The sequence below is a fragment of the Orcinus orca genome, chromosome 13, assembly GCF_937001465.1.
Source record: "Orcinus orca chromosome 13, mOrcOrc1.1, whole genome shotgun sequence".
Taxonomy (NCBI): domain Eukaryota; kingdom Metazoa; phylum Chordata; class Mammalia; order Artiodactyla; family Delphinidae; genus Orcinus; species Orcinus orca.
Genome location: NC_064571.1, coordinates 40,406,411 through 40,421,215, shown reverse-complemented (window position 1 = coordinate 40,421,215; position 14,805 = coordinate 40,406,411). Strand labels below are relative to the sequence as shown.

The 14,805-nt window shown below is 39.7% G+C and overlaps 1 protein-coding gene and 1 non-coding gene across 3 annotated transcripts in view; both read left to right on the top strand.

Moving 5' to 3' along the window:
* SANBR (SANT and BTB domain regulator of CSR) overlaps positions 1–5,441 on the top strand; it is a 72,112-nt gene extending 66,671 nt beyond the window's left edge. The window contains exon 23 of one of the 2 annotated variants that reach the window (XR_007470807.1): positions 928–5,441. The gene's annotated coding sequence lies outside the window, so the exon portion shown is untranslated. The remainder of the gene's footprint in view (positions 1–927) is intronic. The other variant, XR_007470808.1, reaches the window with a different exon arrangement.
* A 9,259-nt stretch (positions 5,442–14,700) lies between these two features.
* Positions 14,701–14,805, top strand: LOC117196943 (U6 spliceosomal RNA). The gene has a single exon (XR_004477383.1). It is a non-coding gene; the product is annotated as a U6 spliceosomal RNA (small nuclear RNA).

The following is a 14,805-nucleotide window of genomic DNA, read 5'->3' as shown; positions in this document are numbered from 1 at the left end:
TTTTATTTTCAGAAGAAAATGTTTTATACTACATGATCTGTACGCCCTGTTAAATACCAGTGTCTTGTTTAGTTTACTCTGATCAAAAGGATTTAGGTTTGTACATGTTCTACAGTGCTGTGACGGTCACAATTAAAAGAGGAAAATATGCTCATTTGATTTTTAACTGATGGTAGCAAGGCAGATTACTTCTCCCCTGGGGGGACTGTACCGCTGAATTTTTACAAACAGTATTTATCAGAATTTGATTTTCTTCAGAATGTGCTTTTAATTTTGTGGATGTCTGTAATTCATAGCACAGGTACCACAAACATTTTAATCAAACTCGTAATAGCATTTGTTTTGCCAAATACTTTGAGGTTTTATCTTCCATTAATTCTGAATTCACATTTATTTAATTGAAATAAACATTAATGACAAAAGTTGTTTGCAAAGTCCCCGATCTGAATCATTCCATCTTCTCAAAAATGTTCGGATGGGCTCTAGATCACACATTTTCATGGAAGAGGTGAACTTTGTAAATTTTAAGGTTGTTTTAAATGAGATTATCCTGGTAAAGATTCAGCAAAATGTTTAAGGGTAAAATACTTCAGAAAAGATAATTTGGTAACAGTGCTGATTCCATACTGTTGGACCATTTTGCTATTGTCCTTCTTCAGAACACTCAGCCAGGTATTGTGAGATATGCTAAGTGCTTTGGAAGCAGAGGCTGAAGCCCTATCATGCTAATCTGCCAAAGGCAAATCTTAGTATAAAAACAAACAAACAAGCAAAAACCCTTTTATCTCCAGTACCTCGAATTAATTCTTCAACCCTCAACTGTTCCTTAAAGAACTATTATGAACCTCACCTTTTCACATGGCTCAGTTAAAAGGCACTGGGGATACCTAGCCATAAATTTTAGTGCTAAGAGAAATACATAGTTAGGTCTTATGAAATCTAATTGTAAATATGAAACTTTTTAAATCTAATTTTCCTTTGGTGTGATGCTAGGCTATGTAGAAAATTAGTATTTACAAATTTGCATAGTTAAGGCTCCTAGTATTTGTTATCCTTTATTTATTTGAAAGAGAAGAGGTCTAAACTCTCAAGTAGCTAAGAGTTTTTTAAGACCTTAAAAATTAGGGGAACACAGCTGGTAGTGGTATGGTACATGTGCACTAATTATAGTATGTCTTTTGGGCTGTAAATCTTGGGATAGCACTGAGAACTATAGCCAGTCCAGTTCTTTTTTAAATTTTATTTATTTATTTATTTTTGGCTGCGTTGGGTCTTTGTTGCTGCACGCGGGCTTTCTCTATTTGTGGCAAGTGGGGGTTACTCTTCGTTGCGGTGCAGTGGCTTCTCTTTGTTGTGGAGCACAAGTTCTAGGCGCGCAGGCTCAGTAGTTGTGGCTCACAGGCTCAGTAGTTGTGACGTGCGGACTCTAGAGCGCAGGCTCAGTATTTGTGGCACACGGGCTTAGTTGCTCCACAGCATGTGGGATCTTCCCTGACCAGGGCTCGAACCTGTGTCCTGTACATTGTCAGGTGGATTCTTAACCACTGCACCACCAGGGAAGTCCCTAGCCAGTCCAATTCTAATTGGCTAACTCTCTCATTTAAAGCTGATCTATTGGGGAGGATGATATGGGGATAATATTATTTCCACTTTTATAGGACTGTTGCAGGGGCGGGGTAAATGATTTAGAGATCTAAAACAGTTAGCACAGTATTTTCTGGCTAATCGTAAGGCCTCCAGAAATGTTAACTATTATTATTGTTGCACTGTGGGATCTTAGTTCCCTGACCAGTGATTAAACCCGGGCCCTTCGCAGTGAGAGTGTGGAGTCCTAACCACTAGACCACCAGGGAATTTGCTGTTATTTTAATATTTGGGAAGTGCCCTTAAAAGTCTTTAAGATGGGAGATTGATATCCCTCTTCCTATAACTTGAGTTGCTAAGACTGATGTGTGTTTGTTTAATGCAAGAAAGAAAAGAGGCACATAATAATTCAGTGGTTGCTGTGGCATCATTTGTTACTTTGTTATACTAAACCTCTTGCCTCATTTAAGCAGTGTAAACAGGATTTGTAGGAAGAGGTAGGAAAACTGTTTCCTGCTGTGTGGTGGTGAGTGACCTGTGCTGTCTTCAAAGAGGTACTGAAGGAGAGAGTGAGGCTGCAGCATGGTTTTATAGCAGCTCTCCTTCCAAGATTATCTTTCCTTGAGAAAACGTAGCTAGTTGCGCTTTTACTACTTGTCTATGACAAGAGTAGTTATCAAACTGTAGAAGAGTGGTTGCTAAATTAGTAGCTGCTGAGACTGCTGCTAGCTCTCTTAAGGTGCCTTATCTCCTTCAGTCTCACCATAAACCCCCAAATCGGGTATTATCCCCATTTTATAGGTGGAGAAGAAAGTTCAGGGAGCTAAAGTAATCCGCACACTGGGATTGAAGTCTAGGTCTATCAGCACATTCCAACACCTTGAAACAATTTTACCTTGGATTACCTGAAACATTTTCTCTTAGAGTGCCTCCTGGCTCACTGGCAGCTCCTTCAAACTGAAAACAAGTGATCCCAGCTCACTCCCTGTGGTTCTAGCCTTGTTTATCCAAGTGCCTACTTGAGATTTGTATTTGGAGTATCAGTAGGTGTCTCCAACTTAACATAATAAAAGCAGGACTTGTGTTATGTCTCCCCAACCCACCACCAACTCCCTGCTCGTTCAGTAAATGGCACTACTGCCCACTCAAGTGCACAAGCTGAATGTTTAGAAATTCCTCATTATTCCTCTTTTTCCTTCACTCCCCACATCCAATTCATCGGCAAGTCTGATATAAAACCTACATCCATTTGCTTCTCTCCATCGCCATAATCCATCACTCCAAGTTATTAACATCTCCAAGCCTCCTAAGTGATTCCAGCTCCCACTCTAACCTCTGTGATTCACAAAGCAACTACAGTACTTTTGAAATGTGAATCAGATCACATCACACTCCAGTAGCACCTCATCAAACCTAGAATAAAATCCAACTTCCATTGCCCGGGTTTACGAAGTCCCACACAGACTAGCCCCTGGCTGCCTCTCAGTCTCCTTTCCCCTCTTGCTACTACATTCCAGTCACGTGGCCTACCTGCTCCTCCAATAAGTAAGCTCATTCCCACCATTTAGTTCCTTCACATTACTGTTCCCACTGTCTAGAAGCCTCCTTATTATAATTCAGGTTTTAGGTTAGATGTCATTTCCTCACAGGAGGCATTTCCATGTCCCCAATCTAAGGTAGCTACCCAAGTCACTCTCATTACATCATCATAGTTTATTTCTGTACAAATCACAAATCTGACATTATTACATCATTATTTTTTTCTTTTCTTTTTTTTCTTTAAGTCTTTATTGAATTTGGTACAATATTGCTTCTGTTTTATGTTTTGGTTTTTTGGCCCCTAGGCATGTGGGATCCCGACCAGGGATTGAACCCGCACCCCCTGCACTGGAAGGCAAAGTCTTAACCGCTGGACCACCAGGGAAACCCCTTCTTTCTTTCTTTTTTGTCTATTGGTTTGCAATTTGTCTTCCATGCCAGAAAATAAAATGCATCCAAATAGGAAAAGAAGTAGGGCTTCCCTGGTGGCACAGTGGTTAAGAATCCACCTGCCAATTCAGGGCACACGGGTTCAAGCCCTGGTCCGGGAAGATCCCACATGCCGCGGAGTAACTAAGCCTGTGTGTCCCAACGACTGAGCCTGCGCTCTAGAGCCCGCGAGCCACAACTACTGAAGCCTGTGCACCTAGAGCCTATGCTCCGCAACAAGAGAAGCCACTGCAATGAGAAGCCCACGCACTGCAACAAAGAGTAGCCCCACTCACCACAACTAGAGAAAGGCCGCGCGCAGCAACGAAGACCCAACGCAGCCAAAAATAAATAAATAAATTAAATTAAAAAAAAAAAGTAAAACCATATCTATTCACAGACGACATGATCTTGTATATAGAAAATCCCAAGAAATCCACTAAAAGCTATTAGAACATATAATTAAGTTCAAGATTTCAGGATATACAATCAATATACAAAAATCAATTTATTTCTATATACTAGCAATGAAAAATATGAATATGAAATTTTTTAAAATTCCCTTTACAATAGCATCAAAAAGAATAAAATACTTAAGAATAAATTTCACAAAAGAAGTGTAAAATGTGTACTCTGAAAACTACAAGATATCATTGAAAGAAATTAAAGAAGATCTAAATAAATGGGAAGATTATCCCATGTTCATGGATCAGAACACTTAATATTGTTAAGATGGTAATACCCCTCAACTTGATCTACAGATTCACCACAGTTCCTGTCAGATTTCCAGCTGGCTTCATTGTAGAAACTGACAAACCAATCCTAAAATTCATATGGAAACTCAAGGGACCCAGAACTGCCAAAACAATTTTGAAAAAGAACAAAGGGTTCACTCTTTCTGATTTCAACTCTTCCTACAAAGGTGCAGTAATCAAGGCAGTGTAGTACTAGCATATGGACAGACACACAGATCAATGAAGCAGAATTGAGAGTCCAGAAACAAACCCAGCTATTTATGGCCAACTGATTTTCAACAATAGTGCCAAGACCATTCAATGGGGAAAGAATAGTCTTTTCTACAAATGGTGCTGGGAAAATGATAGCTTCCTGCAAAGGAGTGAAGTTAGACCCCATCTCACACTATATACACAAAAATTGATTCAAAATGGTTCTAAGACCTAATTGTAAAAGCAAACTGTAAAACTCTTCGAGGAAAACACAGGGGTAAATCTTTACAACCTTGGATTTAGCAGTGGATACTTAGATAAGACACTAAAAGCACAAGCAACAAAAGGAAAGATAGATAAATTGGACTTTACCAAGATTAAAAACATTTGTGTTTCAGTGGGCACAATCAAGAAAGTGAAAAGACAGCCTATAGAATGGGAGAAAATATTTACAAATCACATATCTGATAAGGGACTTATATCCAGAATTTATAAAGAACTCTTACAACTCAAAATTTAAAAAAGACAACCCAGTTTTTTAAATGGTAAAGGATTTGAATAGACATTTCTCCAAAGAAGATGGCCATTTGGCCAAAACCACTTGAAAAGATGCTCAACATCATTAGCCATGAGGGAAATGCAAATGAAAACCATGAGTTACCACTTCATACCCAGTAGAATAGCTATCACCAAAAAGCCACCTAATAATGTGGCCAGGAATGTGGCAAAATTGGAATCCTCATGAACTCCTGGTGAGAATGTAAAATGGAGCAGCTATTTTGCACTTTGCAAAGCAGTCTGGAAGTTCCTCAAAAGAAATTAAACATAGAGTTACCATTTACCTACCAGTCTACCCTAACAGGTATATCATTTTCTATTTAGTGTCTTCTTGTGTTTACCTATATGCACATATCCATGCACAGAACAGTATTATCTGCTTTTTTTTTTTCCAGATGGAGAAACTGAGTCCCAGACATGGCAACTTGTCTAAGAGAAACAGAAAAGAATGACCTGAGCAGTGGGCCCTTGATGACGGTATTGCTATGTTAAACAAGTTAACACATGCATGTAAAGCAATTAGAACAGTGCCTGACATATGTAAGTGCTCAAAAAATGTAAAATATTATTAGACCATTATTATTTAGAAGTAACTATGTTGTGCTCATTCCCACTTTTGGCCTTGCCTCATGCTGTTCTCCCATCTAGATTGCTCTCTTGCTTTGCTACCTATTGAAGTTTTCCCCTTGCTCCAGGTCCCTGCTCAAATCTCACCTTCTCCATGAATCTGCTGACCTCTCTCTTCTCTGAATCGTGTTGCATTCACAACGTTTCCACAGTTTAGCAGTCAGATGTTCTCACTGCTTTTGTTGTTGTTATTGACCTTGACTCCCCAACCAACTCTTATGCTGTATTAGTAAAATTATATACAAAACAAACAACAGTGTTCACATTTGTTAATTTTGAGTGGTAGGTTGTTTAGACTATGCTTGTCTGTAGTTAATATATTTTCCCAAATTAAAGAAAAAAATTGAGGACTTCCCTGGTGGTCCAGTGGTTAAGACTTCGCCTTCCAATGCAGGGGGTAGGGTTCGATCTCTGGTCAGGGAGGTAAGATCCCACATGCCTCACGGCCAAAAACCAAAACATAAAACAGAAGCAATATTGTAACAAATTCAAGAAAGACTTTAAAAATGGTCCACATCAAAAAATCTTAAAAAAAAAAAAAATTTGAGCCAACCAGAAGCTATTGACCATTGAAATTATGAGACTCTCAGAGACTTCCCTAGCGGTCCAGTGGTTTAAGACTCCACGCTTCCACTGCAGCGGGCACGGGTTTGATTCCTGGTCGGGGAACTAAGATCCCACATGCCGGTGAGAATTTAAAAAAAAATTAAGAAAAAGTGAAACTTCAGCAAGAAACGTAGGCAACTGTCAGAATTATTTTACATCAAGAACAAATACTTGAGGGGGGATTTCTAAAGTGCATTTTTCATTTCTAATGTTACGTAGTTGTATACTCAGGGAAGAAACATGACTTTTTCCCAGTAAGTGATGTGCAATAGCTGAATATTTGTTAAATGACATCTAGCTTTGTCCAACAAATCAGTGTAAGTCTCTCTGACAGTGGTTCTGGAGTGGGCCTAGGTTAGTATTTTTTTAAAGGTCACCAGGTGACTCTATTGCAGACACGTTGAGAACCATACTGCTATGTGACATGATATCTTTAAATGACTAATACTGTAAACCTCAGTCAGAGTTGTGTTCAGGAGCATAAAAAGAAATCAGGAAAGCATAGATTCTGACATCAGAGTGCTGCCACAAGGTGGCGCTAAAAGCTCAAGGAAACCATAGTTTAAATTAAATCACATTAAGCTTCATGCTTGCTTAGTCTTCCTTACCAAGTGTGCATATGTATATTGTTTGTAGAAGGAAACAGAATATTGGGGAGAGAGCTGATAAGAGGAATTTTAGCTAATAAGGAATCCTAGAAGGCAAATGAGAAAAAGGTAGAAAAGCAGAAAAACAAAACGAGAAACACCACTTAAAAGATCAAACTTAAATATGACGCCCTTCTTCAATGCCAGAATTTTCTGTTCTCATAGACATGCTTCTGTATGTTTATTCTAAAGGTTTTATATGCATTTAGAAGTCTCTAATAGTTCTGAAAAATTGAGAGGAAAAATGTTTAAAGAATCAAAATAAGTGATGGGAAATGAATTAATGCAAATTCTTAAATATAGAATAATGAACTGTTTCTCCTTTTAATAAATATATTAACTTAGCATAATTATGTCTTCTAAATGAGTAAGTTGAGGTCCAAAATATCTAGCCTGCGAAACTCTGCACTGTCCTCGCTGCAGTTATCTGAAGACTTGCCACCCTGTTCCTCCTAGCCAGCTGGGCAGAGACACAAAGACACAGAGAAGCATTAGACAGGTTTACACCAATATGTTAATAGAGGTCATTTCAGGGATGGAGCAGGTAAGGCAGAATTATAGATGCTCTTTCTTTTCATTGTTGTTTGCCTATGTTTTCTTTTTAATTATTAAATATTTCAACTAGACAGAAAAGTACAGAGGATAATACAACAAACATTCAGGTACCTACCACCCAGCATTTTAACATAATAATATGATATATATATATATTTTTTTTTAAGAAATGAAGCATTTCAAATACCCTCACCCTATATAGATGACACTGCTTCTAGCTTTTCCTTTCCCAGAAGTAAACACTTCTCTGAAATTTGATGTTTATTATGCCCATGCATGTTATGATACTTTTACTACATATACTATGTATCCATAACATAATATACTATTTAAACTTTATATAGTGAACTTATCTCCTTATATGATTTTTTATACTCTAAATTATGGTTTTGAGATTTATACATTTTGAGACAGATAGCTTCTGTTTATTTATTTTAGCTACTCTATAGTCATCTATTCTGTGAATCTACAAAAATGTATATATCTGTTTCCTGTCAGTGGGCATTGAGTTTATTTTCAGTTTTTCTCTTAAAATAATGCTACAATAAAAACTTTCCATCATTGTCCTTGTGCATATATGAGTTGCACAAATTGACTAAAAGTTTCCAAACTTTTCTCCAGAGTTGCTGTACCAGCTTGGCCTCCTGCTAGCAGTATGTGAGAGTCCCTGTTGTTCAGCTTCCTCACCAACAATGAAGGTTGTATCATCAGGATGACTAAATTAAGCCACAATAACCAAGAACGACCAGTGACTTAATTCAAAGGTTTGTTTCTTGCTGCAAGTGCAGTGCAGGTAAACAGTGAAGGGCCGTTTGTCACAGTCACTCAGGGACCTGGGCTGAGAGGATCCATCCTGACACATGCTTCTGAGAGGCAGGGAGAAAGAACTAAAGGGCTCACACTCTGGCTGTGAAAGTTTCTGCACAGAAGTGACGGACATCACTTCTGCTCACATTTAATTGGCCAAAACAAGACGTGATCACCTCAAAGCATCCCCATTCCTACCTTTAGGGTCTGAATGTTTGTGAATGGTTACCAAGGTACTGATAGACTTCAATTTTTATTAGTCTAATGAGTATGAAATGGTGACTTGTTATTTTTATTTATATGCTCCTGATTATTACTGAGGTTGAGCATATATTCAGGTGTTTATTGCCCAAGTGTGTTTAGTCCTTTAAAAATTGCCTGTTGATATCCTTTGCCCATTTTTCTATTGGGTTTTAAAAATCTAATTTTGTAGGATATGTTTATAATCTGGCTACTAATCCTTTATTGATTCTATGCACTATAAATATCTTCTTCCAGACTGTGGCATTTGCTTTCCACTTTGTTAAAGGTGCCTTTGTTCGTGGAGTTTAACTTTAATGTAGGCATATATGACAGTTTTTTCCCTTATGGTTAGTACTTTCTGAGTCTCATTTAAGAAATCCTTTCTTATTCAGATATTTACACCAGTATTTACTTTCAAAAGTTTTAAAGTTTTGGGACTTCCCAGTTGGCGCAGTGGTTAGGAATCCGCCTGCCAGTGCAGGGGACACAGGTTCAAGCCCTGGTCTGGGAAGATCCCACATGCCGTGGAGCAAGTATGCCCGTGCACCACAACTACTGAACCTGCGCTCTAGAGCCTGCGAGCCACAACTACTGAGCCTACATGCCACAACTACTGAAGCCCGCGCACCTAGAGCCCGTGCTCTGCAACAAGAGAAGCCACTGCAATGAGAAGCCCGTGCACCGCAATGAAGAGTAGCCCCCGCTCACCGCAACTAGAGAAAGCCCGCACGCAGCAATGAAGACCCAACACAGCCAAATTGTACTATAATGTAGCCAAATTGACACATAAAATGATTAAGTGGGGATGAAATAGGAAGCATGAGAGTCAAGAGCTGTTTAGGAAATAAAATCAACAAAACTTGGAAATTGAGTTATGAAATGGTAGGACAGGGGTGGAAAATTGAGGATAATCTCAAGATTTTTTTCTTGGAAGAGCCACTGGCTGAAATGAGAAATTAAAATAGAAGAGCAGACTTGGATTGGGGCATCTGGGAGAATTGTGCCCAGCTTCTTGTCATCCACACTGAAACAAACATTCTAGGAGAGAGCCCCACACAGGAGTTGTCAACTACCTAGAAGTCAATTCATTGTATACGGAAGAACTCAGCTAAACCACTGAGAAGCCACTGTGTCTAGAAAAGTGCCATTATACATTTTGAATATAAATAGATTAATAAACTTTCAGCATATAAACTAAGGTTTAAAAAAGAAGTACATATATAAAATGACAAGAGATTCTCCTCATTGTTTGGGAAGGAGACGAGGAACAAATAATAGCAAAGTTGTTTTTCCCTGAACTGCATACACTTCACTTTAGGCTGTAATGATTATATGACCTATGTATTGCATTATTGTGTCTTTGTCAAACAACAAAAACTTGAACTTAGCCCTTTTTTGCTGCAGAAAGTGTCCTTTTAGTGACTTTTAAAAATTGAGTGGCGGGCTTCCCTGGTGGCTCAGTGGTTCAGAGTCCGCCTGCCGATGCAGGGGACACAGGTTCGTGCCTCAGTCCGGGAAGATCCCACATGCCGCGGAGCGGCTAGGCCCGTGAGCCATGGCCGCTGAGCCTGCGCGTCCGGAACCTGTGCTCTGCAACGGGAGAGGCCACAACAGTGAGAGGCCCGCGTACCGCAAAAAAAAAAAAATAAAAAAATTGAGTGGCATTTTATAATGAACTTAACAATGTAAAAATGGGATTTGGTTCCCAAGCTATTTTTGTACTTTGCCCTCAAATAACTGACTAGGAAAAACTTAAACTGACTAAAAAGGAACTAGAAGAGTCTTCCACTACCTTAGCTAAGAATGGACTACAAAAGTTTTTTCTCAAGGTACAGTGTACAATTGTTCAGAGTAAAGCACATAGAGCTCTTAGCATTCAATGCATTTTCTTTATATCTCTAAAGTTCCTTAAATATTTAACCATATATATCAGGAAAAGGACAATTGGAGAGTAGAAGTTCAATTGCAGGCTTTTTGTATCAATGACATGTACATAAAAGCTTCAGAGATGACCCAGACAGATCTCTGTGTGAGCTGTGTATATATGATAATGCTACCATATTTCTCATATTTAATGATATTCTACTTTTGGAATTTTAGTGTATGTATACAAAAATGGGTTTAATAACTCAACCGTGGTTTTGATTTGTCATATATTAATAATTTCTTAAAATTCTTGTATGTGCTTTTTACAATAAAAAGTAAAAGTAAGTGATGCCAAAAAAAAAAATCAAGAATGAAAAAACAAGGTGTATCTATAGCGTAGTGAAATTCACAATGCCACAGATAAAGAGAAGACTCTAAAACCTTCCACAGAGGGAAAAAACAAGCCATAGTCAAATTACAGGGAATTGAGATGACGTTGTATTCTCAAGAGCAACATGGGAAGGTAGAGGACAATGGAGCAAGGCAAAGAAGACAATAGAAAATGCTTTGAATCTTCAATTCTGTGCCTAAACTATCAGGTATGAGAGCAGAGTGGAGAGACTTTTAGTTAATCAATGACTCAGGAAGTTTACCTTCCATACGTACTTTCTCAGGAGGTTATTTGTGTATGTAATACACCAGCAAAAGGAAAAGAAGGTGTGGTTACCCAAAAAACAAGGGACCCAACAGAGGAGAGACATGAAGAGGACCTTGTTTCAGTCATGCACTGGAACCAGAGAAGAAAGTACAATCAGAGAAAAGTCTTTGGCTCTTCAGTGAACGGTATTTACACAGTCATAGTAATGTAAACATTGTTTTTTGGTTTTCCACTTTTAGAATCAACATATGTGAGAAGGGGGCAGGGTCGTCCCTACAATCCCTTTGTTCATCTCTCACCCTTCTTTCCTACTCCATTCAAGCTATACCTTGGTCTCTACTGGGCCACACAGACGGTGATCAGATGAAGATGTGAATCCATCTCAGTGACTGCTGAGGGTGAGAGGAAGCCAGTGACTAGATAAGTGAATTATGTGTCCAGGGAAGCCAGCAGTGGGATGGATGTGATTCAAAGGAGTGAGGGGACTGTGAGTGGAGGTTTGAACTGGTTATAATTGGATTTATAAAAATCAAATCCCTGAATGTGGTGAAATAAATTCATTAATCCACTAAATATAACATATATTCTTTTAACTTTCCTATACACTGGAAAACAGAGCTATCTAAAGAAATCTTTAAATATTATTCAATCAAATTAAGGAGTGTTATGTGGAAGATAATGTTGGTTGCTTACCCAGCAGCCCTTCCATTCTTTCTTTGCTAATAGAATTCCAATTTTGTTCAGGTATTAAGTGGTAAAATGCTTGTAAAGGAAGCTGACCCTTTACTAGCCCCAGAAGATGAATTTTGATTAGTCCAGCCTAGTAATGGTGATTCAAATTCCCTTGCCAGTGGTTCATTTAAGGAGAAGCATGTGATTATGGATAATGGGAGGTGAGGGAAAGTCTGTTGTAGCGCTTCTGGGAAAGTTTCCCTGATGTTTAAAAATAGGCACGAGTAAGGGATGTACTCTTCTTCCCTTTCAGGCCGTTGGATGTTGTATTGTCAGAACATTAAGCTTGGAGTTGCTGAAACCGTATTGCAGTCATGAGGAGAGCCAAGAGAGGAGGACAAAGCTGCTATGCTGAGAGACGAAAGAGGGGAACAATTTAATGAAAATCTGGGGCTGGCGATTAACACTTTGGCTAAACTACCTCAGAACATTTTGTGAGAACATGCTTTTTTTTTTTATTGTTTCAGAGAGTTGAGTTAGATTTCCTGTTACTTGCAAGCAAATGCATCCTAACAGAGCCTAAAGAATTCTAGGGGGGAAAAAAAAAGAGTTCTAAGGAATTCTGGCCAAGATAGTAAATATATATATATACTTTTTTTTTTTTTTGCGGTACGCGGGCCTCTCACTGTTGTAGCCTCTCCTGCTGCGGAGCACAGGCTCTGGACGCGCAGGCCCAGCGGCCATGGCTCACGGGCCCAGCCGCTCCGCGGCATGTGGGATCCTCCCGGACCGGGGCACGAACCCATGTCCCCTGCATCGGCAGGCGGACTCTCAACCACTGCGCCACCAGGGAAGCCCAGTAAATATATTTTTTAAAAGTGATTTCTGGCTTCCCTGGTGGCGCAGTGGTTAAGAATCTGCCTGCCAGTGCAGGGGACACAGGTTCATGCCCTGGTCTGGGAAGATCCCACATGCCGCAGAGCAACTAAGCCCGTGCACCACAGCTACTGAGCCTGCGCTCTAGAGCCCGCGAGCCACCACTACTGAGCCCATGTGCCACAACTACTGACCCCATGCGCCTAGAGCCCGTGCTCAGCCATAAGAGAAGACACCACAATGAGAAGCCCGTGCACCATACAGAAGAGTAGCCCCCGCTCCCCGCAATTAGAGAAAGCCCGTGCGCAGCGACGAAGACCCAACAGAGCCAAAAATAAATAAATAAAATTAATTAATTAATTTTTTTTAAAAAAGAAATATAATGAGGCTCAAGGTGATTAAATGCCTGTGGTGACTCTGCTACAATGTACCAGAAATGGGGTTTAAAAAAATATATATATATCATTGGTTCGATGCTCAAATTATCCCAGACTTGGCCAGTGGGAGCCCCTTCAAGCCAGATCCTGAGTCCTCTTGGCATCTCTCCATCACTTACTTTTTATCACTTCCATACTTCTCAGCACAATAAGATGTTCCAAGCTCAACTGGTATTTTCCCTGTTCCTCTCTGGAATCAGCTATTTATTCAAGGAACACTGGTTCCTTTTAGTGACGATGTTATTTAGAAACCAACATCTAGGTCCTAGATATACTCTACTAGGATATTTCTGCTTCCAGTCCCACTCTGTGGTCAGACCTAGGAAGTATAAGTATATACCTTCCTTCTATATTATTTCACATTGATAATTCCAAACCCAGTTCAATAACACGGGATTCATCTAATTTTCTCCCTTTTTGTTTTTGTTTCTTCCTTGTCAGTCAGTGAGAAATCTGGCTACCATTATCTGAAATATATATATTTTTTTAAATATTTTATTTTATTCACTTATTTTGGCTGTGCTGGGTCTTAGTTGTGGCACGCCAGATCTTCGCTGTGGCATGCAGGATCTTTTAGTTGCAGCATGCGGACTCTTAGTTGCAGCATGCAGACTCTTAGTTGTGTCATGCAGACTCTTAATTGTGGCATGTGGGCTCCTTAGTTGTGGCACGTGGGCTTCTTAGTTGTGGCACGTGGGCTTCTTAGTTGCGGCATGTGGACTTCTTAGTTGAGGCATGCAGACTCTTAGTTGCAAAATGCCTGCGGGATCTAGGTCCCCCACCAGGGATTGAACCTGGGTCCCCTGCATTGGGAGTGTGGAGTCTTACCTACTGGACCACCAGGGAAGTCCCTGAAATACTTTTTATTATGTGTTGAATCCTCTGTATGAGCCAATCTCCTGCCCCTGCTGCTGCTACTCTCTCCAATGCTCTCCTCACAATGGGTTGCCATTACCTGCTACCTTAGAGTTATCCCTGTTGCCCTCCTCTGATATCATCCTTATATGGGCCACCATTACATTCTCACCTGTGAAATCAATCAATTCTGAAAATAAATAGCAGAGGATCCTTTTCTTTGCTAATAAACAAATACAATGTGAAATCAAGAAATTACTCAAGTTTATTTAACTTTTTAAATTTATTTTATTTATTTTTGGCTGCGTTGGGTCTTCGTTGCTGTACGCGGGCTTTCTCTAGTTGCGGCGACGGGAGGCTACTCTTCGTTGCAGTATGTGGGCTTCTCATTGCAGTGGCGTCTCTTGTTGTGGAGCACGGGCTCTAGGCGCGCAGTCTCAGTAGTTGTGGTGCATGCGCTCTAGAGTGCAGGCTCAGTAGTTGTGGCCCACGGGCTCAGTTGCTCTGCGGCATGTGGGATCTTCCTGGACCAGGGGTTGAACCCATGTTCCCTGCATCGGCAGATGGATTCTTAACCACTGTGCCACCAGGGAAGTCCCTTTTTAACTTTTTAATATTTGAATGGTGGTATTCAAAAAAGTATCCAGTCTAAAAGCACTATTTGCTTAAAAAATATATTTAAAATATCTTGAACGTGCAATAACAGGAGTGAATCACAAAAATATTATGCCATGCAAAAACAAAAAACAAACCCAGGTACGAAAGAGGTCTTTACATACTGTGTTTTACATACTGTGTTCACTTTGGCACCATGTATACTAAAACTGGAACTATACAGGAAAGATTAGCATGACCTCTGCACAAAGATGACACAAATTTATGAAGCATTCCATATTTTT